The 14134-nt window shown below is 45.4% G+C and overlaps 1 long non-coding RNA gene across 1 annotated transcript; it reads left to right on the top strand.

The window, feature by feature from the left end:
- Positions 1-1245: 1245 nt before the first annotated feature.
- Positions 1246-13921, top strand: LOC133450653 (uncharacterized). The gene is made up of 4 exons (XR_009783119.1): positions 1246-1308; positions 1567-1634; positions 11870-12151; positions 13823-13921. It is a non-coding gene; the product is annotated as an uncharacterized LOC133450653 (long non-coding RNA).
- The last annotated feature ends 213 nt before the right edge of the window (positions 13922-14134 follow it).

Here is a 14134-nt window from a genome sequence, read left to right as displayed (position 1 = left end):
GTACAATATCCGTGGTGCTCACACGGAATTATACCATTTCCGTGTTCCGTGTTGGTGCCACCCGGAAAATAGTGGTGAGAGGTCATGGGCATTTCACGGATTTTTGTGAGATCAGGTTGCATACTGCATCCTTGTGAGCTTAATGGCTAAGTAATGGGTGATTAAAAATATAACTACCATCCATTACTGAATCTAACACTGTAAAAACAGATGTTGTGGTTTTATATCACTTGAGTAGACTTATACTGGTCAGCAGTGACAGCAGATACCTCTTTGGACAGATGCTGCTTCCCTGGTTCTCCTGAGGCTCTCCTAGATCTTGTGGCAGCTGGTGCTTCTTGCTGCTGCTGTTGAAGAGAGCTCTCGTCCCCAAACGAAGACAGGTCAAAAGTGTTATAATATAAGTGAGGCAGTTTGTCATTTTCAAAAATCCACAATACAGTAATACTGGTATGTATGGACTCTATGCACAGGAAACCTAGGAGCAGCAATAAGTTCAGGAAGTAGTGGAGCTGTACACATTTCCCAACCCTGCCCCACTGGTAATTCCCCGTTCATACCTGTCTAACGGGAAGTTATCAGGGCTGACTACAGACCACAAATATGTTAAAAAAAAAAAAAAAAAAAAGTTTAAAGACTGAACTGCTACCTCCATGTTTAAGCAATAAAACACCAACTAATGTCAGGAATAGGGTGATGTAAGTAATAGCCTTGGCTCTGAGTTTTAATTGCATGAAAAAGCCACATTTAAGTCTTTTTTTTACTTGAGGTGCCTGTACTGTTTTATAACTTACAGTTATTTAAGTCATATTCTACATCAAAACATTGGTGGCAGTGTTATCTCTGTGTACAAGCTATATTTCTAGTTTAGTAGTGAATAATGTTGATTTTATACACAGATTTAAATGTCTACACAGAGTTGCATTTTAACTTTGAAATGTTTGAATAGTACTGAGTCTGTCGACCAAACTTGAAGTCCAAATAAAAAGACAGCAGTGCAGCTGCTCCATAACTGAATTGTTGTGGGCTAATGTATTTAATCTGGGAAACATAATTTTTGTTCGGAAGTTTAAGCATTATGATGTTTACGTGACTGTCATTGCATTTATACAAATTTAAATATCATCTGCAATGTTGTTCAAGCAAAACCCCCCACTGGTAATGCCCCGTTCATACCTGTCTAACAGGAAGTTATCAGGTCTGACTAGAGACAACTCCCAAAAATATGTAAGTATAAAAGGGAACTCGGCTGTAGAGTTTTACTTGCAGAGAAGTTCCTCAAAGAACTTCTTGGTCTGATTAAAACAGGTAAGAACTTATTCTAACATGTCACTTACTAATTGGTGACTCAAAACAGATAAATCAGAGAACTTGGGAGTGATACACTTGAGTTGAATTGTCTTCACTGGGATATAACATACAGTGCTCAGTGATCTCAGTCTGATGAGTTGATAATATGCAGTGTCTAATCAGTAACTGATATCCTACAGGGATATCATTTAAAATTTTATGTGGTTTGACTGCTGTATTTTGAAACCTCCTTAACACAAAATTCATGTCATTCAGGTGTGAGGATGGAAGAAAGAAGAGAGGAAGAGAGAGAAAGAAGATGGACAGACCGGGGAAGCCAACAGGTTGGTCTAATATTAGGTGGAAGTGTGGGGACAGCCACTTGATACTAAGTGATTAATATCTAAATATGATTTATATTGAAAAATTGCATAAGCAAGATGTGCAATTTATTCAAAGCTATTAAAAATGCTTGTTGCACAAAAACCTAGATGGCTAGTATGGTTTGAATGTCTGCTGACCAACCTGTGTCCTTTATCATGAAATAGAACCCGAGAGGCACTTTAGGTGCGTGGTTTTTAATATCATTGTCGACCCAGTTCTGCTAGCAAACTGATCTCACAAAAATCCGTGAAATGCCCACGACCTCTCACCACTATTTTCCGTGGCACCAACACGGAAATGGTATAATTCCGTGTGAGCACCACCGATATTGTACCTCTGCGAAGTCAATGGGATCCGTTGTCGTGATATATACACGGATTATTACATTATTATTATGTATATATTATTCTTTATTATGGTGGTAAATCACTTCAAATACAGCATTGTTACTGTATATCATTCTGACACAGGATGTATTTGTTAGGTAAAATAAGGTATATTCTAGCCCAAAACACAATGTATGACTGTAATTTGGAAATACATCAATACATTGAAAGATTAGTCCCACCAAAGAATAAAAAAAAACGTTTATTTTTATTTTTATCCAGGCTCGAGCTATGAGGGTCAGAATCTATACCTGACAGATCATGCGATCCAACAAGGGTAAAAATGAAACTAATCCTATGACAAAACCAAATACATTTTTGGAAAGGCCTTGACCTGTAGATTAACATAAGTCAGAATGAAGCTCATACATGCCTCTTACTTTGAAATAATGACCATTGAACCTTGACCTTGATGCATTTTTAATTCAATTTTTTCAATTTTATTTATATAGCGTCTAATACAACAGAGTTGTCTCTAGACGCTTTACAGAGACCCATACCCAGAACATGACCCCCGAGCAGTTATTACATAAACAATGGCAGGTAAAAACTCCCCTAGTGGGAGAAAAACCTTAAGCCAAACAGTGGCAAGGAAAAACTCCCCTTTAGGAGGGAAGAAACCTTGAGCAGGACCAGGCTCATCAGGGGGGACCCTCCTGCCGAGGGCCAGACTGGTGGGTCAGGGACGGCAACAGCACAGCAGGCAGGTGGAAGCAGCAACGGGATGACCGGGGGTGGGGACCGCAGGCCAGCACACAGCTCCCGAAGCTCCGGCCCAATCAGCAAGTCCCAGGTTGGGGTGCAGGGTCAGGAAAAGACTTGTGCTCCGTAATGCAAGCTACAAGCCACCCACGGCCACCTGCAGGACAAAAGAGAGAAAAGGGAGGAGAAGGGGGGGCCAGCAACGGGATGACCAGGGGTGGGGACCGCAGGCCAGCACGCAGCTCCCGAAGCTCCGGCCCAATCATCAAGTCCCAGGTTGGGGTGCAGGGTCGGGGAAAGGTTGAGAAGGGGCAGGGCCAGGGAGAGGAGTCTTGAGGGACGAACATTCTCCCCCGCCCAAAAGGGGCCGTTACCCTGCCCCCCTCACTCCCACACTGCAGGTTCCGGTGTCCGGCAAAGGATGCTGCAACATGGACAAAAGAGAGAAAAGGGAGGGGAAGGGGGGGCCAGCACAAGAAACCACAGGAGCGACTCTGACACACTAAAGTTTACACTACCTAGAGATTTACCAACACCAGCTAGAGGTTTACTAAACACTAACTATAGGCTTTACTAAACAGAAATGTTTTAAGTTTAGTTTTAAAAGGTGGAGGTGGTGTCAGCCCCCTTAACCCAGATTGGAAGTTGGTTCCATAGTAGTGGCGCCTGATAGCAGAACGCCCGCCCTCCAAATCTACATTTAGATACTCTAGGAACTACGAGTAAACCTGCACTCTGAGAACGGAGAGCTCTGACAGGAACATAAGGCACTATCAGGTCTTGCAAATAATGCGGAGCTAAGCCGTTTTGGGCTTTATACGCAAGTAATAAAATTTTAAATTGGATTCTGAATTTTACGGGTAACCAATGGAGCGACGCTAACACTGGAGAGACGTGGTCTCTCCTGCTAATTCCTGTCAGTACTCGTGCTGCTGCATTTTGGATCAGCTGGAGCCTATTCAGCAAATTACTTGGACATCCTGCTAACAACACATTACAGTAATCTAGTCTAGAAGATACAAACGCATGAACTAGTTTTTCTGCATCACTCTGTGAGAGGATTTTCCTAATCTTTGCAATATTACGGAGATGGAAAAAGGCTATTTTACAAACCTGATTGACATATGGTTTAAACGACAAATCCTGATCGAAAATAACACCAAGATTTCTCACAGTTGCACTGGAAGCCATCGCAACACCATCTAATCCCTTCCTAAGATGCTCTGGACCAAGAATGATAACCTCTGTTTTATCTGAATTTAGAAGCAGGAAATTTCTGGACATCCAGTCCTTGATGTCCCTAAGACATGCCTGAAGTTTAACTAACGGTTCTGTTTCATCCGGCTTCATAGACAAATAGAGCTGCGTATCATCAGCATAACAATGAAATTGTATGCCGTGATTCTGGATTATACTTCCCAACGGCTGCATGTATAAACTGAACAAGATTGGCCCTAGCACTGAACCCTGCGGAACACCATAACAGACCCTTGACTGTTCTGAAGAAACCTCATGTACATGAACAAACTGGAACCTGTCAGATAGGTATGATTTAAACCAACATAGAGCTGTCCCTTTAATCCCAACAACATGCTCTAACCTGTGCAGTAAAATGCCATGATCTATAGTGTCAAAAGCAGCACTGAGGTCCAGTAGAACCAGTATGGACACTAATCCCTTATCTGAGGCCATAAGGAGGTCATTCGTGACTCGAACAAGTGCTGTCTCTGTGCTATGATGCATTCTGAACCCTGACTGAAAGACTTCAAACAGATCATTTCTATACAAATAGTCACATAACTGGCTTGAAACTGCCTTTTCCAGAATTTTAGACACAAATGGAAGGTTGGAAATTGGTCTATAATTAGCTAAGGTGTCTGGGTCAAGAGAAGGTTTTTTAAGTAAAGGTTTAATTACTGCGACTTTGAAAACCTGTGGTACATATCCTAAACTTAGGGATAAGTTAATTTGGTCCAGTATTGTCGTACCAATAAGAGAAAAAATATGTTTGAATAGTCGAGTCGGGATGGGGTCTAACATACATGTGGTTGACTTAGCTCTATTAACGAGTGAAGTCAGCTCAGGGAGGTCTATAGGATCAAAACAGTCTAGAGACAAGTCAGAGCCTAGGGAAGTCGCTAAAGCTGAAGAAACACCTACAACCGGCTGGTTGATTTCTTCTCTAATTCTCGCGATTTTACTGTTGAAGAAGCCCATAAAGTCCTCACTACTGAGAGCTGCAGGAATGCACGGCTCAACAGAGTTGTGACTCTTTGTCAGCCTGGCTACAGTGCTGAACAGAAAACGTGGGTTACTTTTGTTATCCTCTATCAACGTTGAATAATAAGCTGTTCTGGCTTTGCGAATGGCTTTTTTATATACTATTAGAATATCTTTCCATTCACGATGAGAGTCTACAGACCTACAAGAGTACCACTTCCTTTCCATTTTACGCACGTTTTGTTTCAACATGCGGATATCTGAATTATACCAGGGAGTTAAGCTCCTGTGGCTAGAAACCCTCCTTTTCAAAGGAGCAACTTCATCTAAAGCTGAATGCAACAAATCAAACAAACAAATTACTAGCAAGGAAATCAACATCTGCAGAGGTAGAACCCAGGTCACTGGCCTCGACTACATCACTATTTCGCACTGTCGTAAGATAAGCAATGGCCTCCCTAAATTTAACAATAACTTCATCAGACAAACATCTGCTAAAATAATACCTCCTATTTTGCACTTCAACATCAACAAAATTAAATTCAAACGTTATTAAGTAATGGTCGGATAAAAGGGAGTTTACAGGTGACACCAACAGACCATCAGTTTCAACACCGTAGGTGAGAACGAGATCGAGAGTATGATTAAAACAGTGCGTCGGTTTATCCACTTTTTGTGAGATACCCATTGATTCTAGAAGAGAATCGAAGGCTAATTTAAGATTATCGCTTTCAACATCCATATGAATGTTAAAATCACCCACTATGATGAATTTATCTGTGCTGATCAATAATCCAGAAAGGAAATCTGAAAATTCAGACAAAAACTCCAGATACGCACCAGCAGGGGGCCGGTACACTACCACTAACACAACTGGCTTCTCTGATTTCCGGCTCGGAAATTTCAGACCAAGCATGAGGCTTTCAAATGTATTATAGTTGCACTTAGGTTCAATTTTTGTTTCGAGACCGGAGTTATAAATTGCTGCGACTCCTCCGCCTCGGCCCGTGCTTCTAGGAATGTGATGATTAAAGTAGCCGGGCGGAGTTGATTCATTCAAACTAACATACTCTTCCTCCTGTAACCATGTTTCTGTTAAGCAGAAAATATCACTCCTGCTCTCTGTAATTATATCATTTACTAACAGAGACTTAGAGCTTAATGATCGTATATTTAGTAGTCCGCATCTAATTTTTAGGTCTGTAATTGGTACCAAATGTACATTGGTTTTAATTTTTACAAGGTTATCTTGGTTAACGCCTCTATAACGCTGCACCTGGTGAACTTTTGGAGGGCGGGGAACTGCAACCACTTCTATTTTGCTAGGCACCTCTAACTGACTAAGCCTCGCCTCCAGCCCTGTTAAACTACAGCTCTGCATCCTGGCCTGGACCCTGCATTGTCAGGGGGAGTGTCTAATAACATTGGCCAGATTTCTAGACATAAGAGCTGCACCATCCCGGGTGGGATGAATGCCGTCCCTTCTAATCAGACCGGGCTTTCCCCAGAATGTCTCCCAGTTGTCAATAAAGTCCACGTCGTTTTCTGAACACCACTGAGACAACCAGCGGCGGAGCGAGAGCATGCGACTAAACATGTCATCGCTGGTCAGATTGGGGAGGGGGCCAGAAAAACCTACAGAGTCCGACATGGTCTTGGCGAAGTTACACACCGAGACAATATTCATTCTGGTTACTTCCGACTGGCGAAGACGGGAGTCATTAGCTCCGACATTGATGATAACTTTACCATATTTACGATTACCCTTTGCCAGTAGCTTCAAATTTGCTTCTATGTCGCCCGCTCTGGCCCCCGGGATACACCTAACTAAGGTCTCTGGAGTCGGCTTCACATGTCTCACAATAGAGTCTCCAATCACCAGGGTCTGTTTCTCAACAGATGTGTCGCTGAGTGGGGAAAAACGGTTAGACACATGAAGCGGGTGGTGTTCCGTGAGCCCTTTAAGACTACCCTTCCTCCGAACCGTCACCCAGCTGCCCTGCCTGGCCGGCTGCTCGGGAGCTGCAGGGGAGCGGTTACGCTCAGCTGCTACGGGCCGGTCCGCCGCTAGCTTAGCCTGGTTAGCTGAGGAGGCTCTCGGACTATGGTTTAGTTGGCCAAACCGGACCTCTAACTGACTGAGCCTCGCCTCCAGCCCTGCAAATAAGCTACACTTTAAGCACTTACCGTCTTCACTAAAGGAGGCAGAGGAATAACTAAACATTTCACACACTGAGCAGGAAAGAGGTGAAGCGGTGGGAGCCGGAGCGGCCATGCTAAGATGCTAACGGAGGCTAACGGACAGAAAATGTATCGGTGATTGGTGACAGTGAAAGTTACGGAAGAGAAAATGAGCGAGTGTTGAAATAAAGACAGTAATGTACCAGATATAGTGCTATTTTACCAGAAAACAGTCTAAGTTTTAGATAAAAAGTCGGGAGAGATCTGAGCCTGCAAACGCCGTGAGACGGCAGCAGCACAGACCGCAACACCAGGAAGTGACGCGATGCGTGACGCAATACGTTACCCAATCAGCAAGCCCAATAGAGGACAACCCTTTTTAAAGGGTTATATCCATCCATCCATCCATCGTCCGCCGCTTATCCGTTCCCGGGTCGCGGGGGCAGCAGCCTCAGCAGAGATGCCCAGACTTCCTTCACCCCAGACACTTCCTCCAGCTCCTCCGAGGGGAGTCCGAGGCGTTCTCAGGCCAGCCGAGAGACATAGTCTCTCCAGCGTGTCCTGGGTCTTCCCCGGGGTCTCCTCCCGGTGGGACATGCCTGGAACACCTCCCTAGGGGGGCGTCCAGGAGGCATCCGGTACAGATGCCCAAGCCACCTCAGCTGACTCTTCTCAATGTGAAGGAGCAGCGGCTCGACTCCGAGCTCCTCCCGGGTGACCGAACTCTTCACCCTATCTCTAAGGGAGCGTCCAGCCACCCTGCGGAGGAAACTCATCTCGGCCGCTTGTATCCGCGATCTTGTCCTTTCGGTCAATACCGAAAGCTCATGACCATAGGTGAGGGTAGGTGCGTAGATTGACCGGTAAATCGAGAGCTTCGCCTTTCGACTCAGCTCCCTCTTCACCACGACGGTCCAGTACATCGACCGCATAACTGCGGACGCTGCACCGATCCGTCAATCTCCCGCTCCATCGTTCCCTCACTCGTGAACAAGATCCCGGGATACTTGAACTCCTCCACCTGAGGCAGGACTTCTCCACCTACCCGGAGAAGGCACGCCACCCTTTCCCGGTGGAGAACCATGGCCTCGGTCTTGGAGGTGCTGATTCTCATCCCTGCCGCGTCACACTTGGCCGCAAACCGCCCCAGCACATGCTGAAGGTCCCGGTCCGATGAAGCCAACAGGACAACATCATCTGCAAAAAGCAGAGACGAAATCCTGTGGTTCCCAAACCGGATCCCCTCCGGTCCCTGGCTGCGCCTAGAAATCCTGTCCATAAAAATTATGAACAGGACCGGTGACAAAGGGCAGCCCTGCCGGAGTCCAACATGCACTGGGAACAAGTCTGACTTACTGCCGGCAATGCGAACCAGGCTCCTGCTCCGATCATCCAGAGACCGGACAGCCCGGACAATCCCATACTCACTGAGCACCCCCCACAGAATGGCACGAGGGACACGGTCAAATGCCTTCTCCAGATCCACAAAACACATGTAGACTAGTGACTGCTAACCCATGAACCCTCGAGCACCCTGCGGAGGGTGTAGAGCTGGTCCAGTGTTCCGTGACCGGGACGAAAACCACATTGTTCCTCCTGAATCCGAGGTTCAACAATCTGCAGTATTCTCCTCTCCAGTACCCTGGCGTAGACTTTCCCGGGGAGACTGAGAAGTGTGATCCCCCTATAGTTGGAACACACTCTCCGGTCCCCCTTTTTAAAAAGAGGGACTACCACCCCGGTTTGCCACTCCAGCAGTACTGTCCCCTTCCTCCATGCAATGTTGCAGAGGCGTGTCAACCAAGACTGCCCTACAGCATCCAGAGACTTGAGGTACTCAGGGCGGATATCATCCACCCCCGGTGCCCCCCCACTGAGGAGCTTACGAGCTACCTCAGTGACCTCAGTGATGGATGAGCACGCCCCAGAGTCCCCACTCTCTGCTTCCTCAATGGAAGGCATGTCAGTCGGGTTGAGGAGATCCTCGAAGTATTCCTTCCACCGTCCGACGATGTCCTCAGTTGAGGTCAACAGCTCCCCACCCACACCATAAACGGTGCCGGCAGAGTACTGCTTCCCCCTTCTGAGGCGCCGAACGGTCCTCCAGAATTTCCTCAAGGCCGTCCTAAAGTCTTCCTCCATGGCCTCCCCGAACTCCTCCCAGCCCCGAGTTTTTGCCTCCAGGACCGCCCAAGCTGCGGCTTGCTTGGCCTGCCGGTACCTATCTACTGCGTCAGGAGTCCCACAGGCTAACATATCCCGGTAGGACTCCTTCTTCAGTCTGACGGCATCCTGTACTTCCGGTGTCCACCACCGGGTTCTAGGATTGCCGCCACGACAGGCACCGGAGACCTTGCGTCCACAACTTCGAGCCGCCACGTTGACAATGGAGGCAGAGAACATGGTCCACTCGGACTCAATGTCCCCCGCCTCCCCCGGGATCTGAGAGAAGTTCTCTTGGAGATGTGAGTTGAAGATGTCCCTGACAGAGGGCTCGGCCAGACGTTCCCAACAGACCCTCACAATCCGTTTGGGTCTGCCCGGTCTGTCCAACATCCTCCTCCGCCAGTGCATCCAACTCACCACCAGGTGGTGATCAGTTGACAGATCTGCCCCTCTCTTCACCCGAGTGTCCAAGACATGCGGCCGAAGGTCAGATGAGACGACAACAAAGTCGATCATTGACCTCCGGCCTAGGGTGTCCTGGTGCCACGTGCACTGATGGACACCCTTATGTTTGAACATGGTGTTCGTTATGGACAAACTGTGACTAGCACAGAAGTCCAACAACAAAACACAGTTCAGGTTCAGATCGGGGAGGCCGTTCCTCCCAATCACACCTCTCCAGGTATCACTGTCATTGCCCACGCGAGTGTGGAAGTCCCCCAGTAGAACAATGGAGTCCCCAGTTGGAGCACTATCAAGTACCCCTACCAGGGACCCCAAGAAGGCCGGGTACTCCGCACTGCTGTTCGGCCCGGCACAAACAACAGTGAGACCTTTTCCCGACCCGAAGGCGCAGGAAAGCGACCCTCTCGTTCACCGGGGTGAACTCCAACACATGGCGACTGAGCTGAGGGGCTATTAACAAGCCCACACCAGCCCGCCACCTCTCACCCTGGGCAACTCCAGAGTAGTGGAGGGTCCAGCCCTTTTCAAGGAGTCCAGGGATTGGGTCGTTGAGGCACCCCACCACGACTGCTACCCAGTCCCCCATTGCACCGGCCTCTCACGTGGTGGGCCTACAGGAAGATTTACTACTAGGATTTACAAAGTCCTAGTCCTTTAAATTGTGCTACATACAAAAATTATAGGAATAAATACAACCACCTTATTAGAAATAAATAAATGATCTATGGAAAATATTGAAAGAATTACTCAACAAGAAAAAAAATAATCTATTCCAGCCCAGTCTACATTTCAGGATGGCACATAAGATAACAGAGCATACACAAATTGCTAATAAATTCAATGATTTCTTTATAAATGTGGGTCCACGTCTTGCAAAACATATTGAAAATGTTCATGGTTCTCCTTCTAACTATAAATGAAGGTTATCCCTCTTTAAAGGGGACCTATTATGAAAAAACATAGGAACATACAATGACCTAGTCATGCTGATTCTTGAATAAAATTTCTTTAAATTTGTCTCAAATCTTAACTGTCTACTGTTTCTCATCATTTGGGGCGACCACCTGTCATATGGGGTAACGAATGGCAATTTTTTACCAAATTCAAAATTTAATGTCTATCAGTTTTGGTTCAAATATAAATCATTGGTATAGTATGCATAAGTAGATACTACTTGTACACACTTTAAATTAGTTTTATGAATTTTAGAGTAAAAAAAATATATGTAATGGCTTTATGAGGGTCACACTTCCATTATAGATAAAATGTATTTAAAAATGATTTCAAAAAATGAAAGGGCACGAGTCTTTCTTTCTTGAACAGTTAATTTCATTACTAATGCTTTAAAAACACTAAAATACCTTTGTTTTCACATAGTTTTCACATACTGTACATGTATGTGCACACTACATTCCAAATGTTCGGAAAATGGCCAAATATATCTTTATTTTAAGTATTTTAAAAATAGGCCACTCAAAGGCCTTATACGTCATTGACCCAGAACCGTAATTCAGGCTTATAAGTTTTGAATTGATTGACATAGAGAGTCGTGGGTGGTGTCATCGGACTCGGTATTGAGTCCTTGACCGGCATTGGCCTGAATAAGCCCCGCCCCTTCTTCTGATTGGTTGTCCCTATTTTCTGTTATAACTTTTGAATGGTTTGACATAGAGAGTCGTGGGTGGTGTCATCTGACTCGGTTTTGAGTACTTGACCTTCATTGGCATGAATTAGCTCCGTCCCTTCTTCTGATTGGTTAATAAGTGATACTTCTGATTTTCTGCAATAACTTTTGAATGGTTTGGCATAGAGAGTTGTGGGTGGTGCCATCGGACATGGTTTTGAGTCCTTGACCATAATTGGTGCAAATTGGCCCCCCCCTTCTTCTGATTGGTCGATATTTCATAGTTCCTATTTCCTGCCATAACTTTTGAATGGTTTTACATAGAAAGTCGTGGGTGGTGTCATTTCTGATATGCTTATGGGGGACGTGGCCATGAGTGCGAGGGCTCGCTGCCCGTTCATCGCTGCGTGCAGCTTTAATTATGACTTTCTATCTCATAATTTCAAAACAGGCTCTGGCCCCGCCCCCTGGCTCTGGCCCCGCCCCCTGGCCCCGGGCCAGCAACCCGACAGCGCGTCACCGGTCTACAGTGATGAAAGAATCGATCACACACTCTAGAAGTAAGTCCTACTTTGGAAGTCAGGACCAGGATGAGAACCAGGATCAGATCCAGGACTAGGATCAGATCCAGGACCAGGATGAGAACCAGGACTCGGAGATGGACGGGGATCAGAACCAGGACTCGGAGTCCAGCAGCAGGACCAAAGCAGGATCTTCCTCCGCTGGTCTGCAGGTCAGTGTTCAGGTCCACCGGTGCGTCCGAAATGCCATACTAAACAGTACTGTATATACTCAAAAAGTATACTTAAGTTCTGCACACTTTGGAATAAATATCGGTAGTATGCATTAATTGGGAAATACTACTCAGAGCCACACAGCACTTCCTGCCGTTGGGAGGGAGGGTTGTTACCATGGTAACAGCAGCAGTAGCAGCACCGCTCCACTCTTTCCCATTTATCCTGGCCCAAACAGGATGACATCATATAATATTATTATATACACATTTTATAATTTTATAATATTAATATTATATAATAATATTGTTATGCTTAATATTATACTTATGACAAATAAGTATCTGCGCAGCACTTAGAAACCAAACACCGCTGCATTGCATTGTGGGAAGTTTCTGCTTAGCTAGTGTCCATCAATCCATACTAATAAATGAGTATGGATAGCGCATACTATTGTGTACGTACTAATGTTCATATTATGCTCATTAGGGTGGAAGTATGGAATTTCGGACGCAGCCCACGTTCCCGCTCCTCCTCGGTCTTTCTGTCTGCTGCTGATGATCCAAACGCTTTATTTTATTGTCAGCAGCAGAAAACACAAACACGTGACCTTCCCAAGAGACTTTTATTAGGGCCCGAGCACTTACAGTGCGAAGGCCCTATTGTATCTGTAGGAATTATTCTTCTTCGTATCATTATTTTTCTGACGAAAGGTGGCCTTTTTGCCCCCCTAAACGTGCCCAAAAAGTCACCAAATTTTGCACGCAAGCCAGGCCTGGCGAAAAATGTTATATTTAATGGTTTGCATTAATGGGCGTGGCAAAATGACTCAACAGCGCCCCCTAGAAAACTTTGTGCCTCAATCCCTACAATACGGTTTGACGTACATGCACGAAAATCGCTACACACCTGTATCATGTCGCAACTTAAAGAAAAGTCTCTTGGCACCATGGCCGAAACCGAACAGGAAGTCGGCCATTTTGAACAATTTGAATTAATCGCATAATTTTGGTGCAATTTATGCCATTCTTTCGGCAGTTTATACGGCCCGAACCGTAATGTGCACCCAGGTGTGTTATACATCAAAATATGCGTCTCCATCCTGTGACCACGCGCATTACTTTTCTCTTTCAAAAGTGTTACCGTGGTGACGCTAGACACCAAGAAGCGCGCCCCCCCTTCATCTGATTGGTCCATATTTGATAGTTCCCCAAAAGTCACCTAGAATACTTTTCTCTGCCATAACTTTTGAATGGTTTGACATAAAGAGTCGTGGGTGGTGTCATCGGACTCGGTATTGAGTCCTTGACCTTCATTTGCCTGAATTAGTCCCGCCCCTTCTTCTGATTGGTTGTCCCTATTTTCTGACTATAACTTTTGAATGGTTTGACATAGAGAGTCGTGGGTGGTGTCATTTCTGATATGCTTATGGGGGACGGTGGCCATGAGTGCGAGGGCCCGTTCATCGCTGCTTGCAGCTTTAATTATAATTATTATTTACTGATTTTGAAATGATTTATTTGTGCAACAAATGGGATAGCCTATAATCATTCCATTATTATATATATATGAATACAAGGCCAAATCAAGTGAGACATAGGCTACACTATCTTCCTGTATGAACTATAGTGTATGAAAAAAAACTGTAAGCATATGTTTGCTATTCAAAGGTGGTGACGGTGATGACAGCAGTCCTGCTGCTGCTTCGGGAGAAGGTGGTGATGGTGATGACAGCAGTCCTGTTGCTGCTTCAGGAGAATTGGCATAAGGTACAGAAGCATTTCGACAGTAGAGCAACAACATGCAAAAGTTGCAGACATGTGAACACCAGCAGACAGGCCTTTTGACATAAATGGCTCTCATTTGTAATAGTAGCTTTCTAAGCATTACAACATTATTCTATTAAGTGATTGTGTTGTTGAATTGTTCTGTCTGTTGCTGACTTGCTGTTATGTATCCCAGCACCAACATGAAACCTTGGA

The sequence above is a fragment of the Cololabis saira genome, chromosome 1 (genome assembly GCF_033807715.1).
Source record: "Cololabis saira isolate AMF1-May2022 chromosome 1, fColSai1.1, whole genome shotgun sequence".
NCBI classification, from domain to species: domain Eukaryota; kingdom Metazoa; phylum Chordata; class Actinopteri; order Beloniformes; family Belonidae; genus Cololabis; species Cololabis saira.
This window is presented reverse-complemented; position numbering and strand designations above follow the sequence as displayed.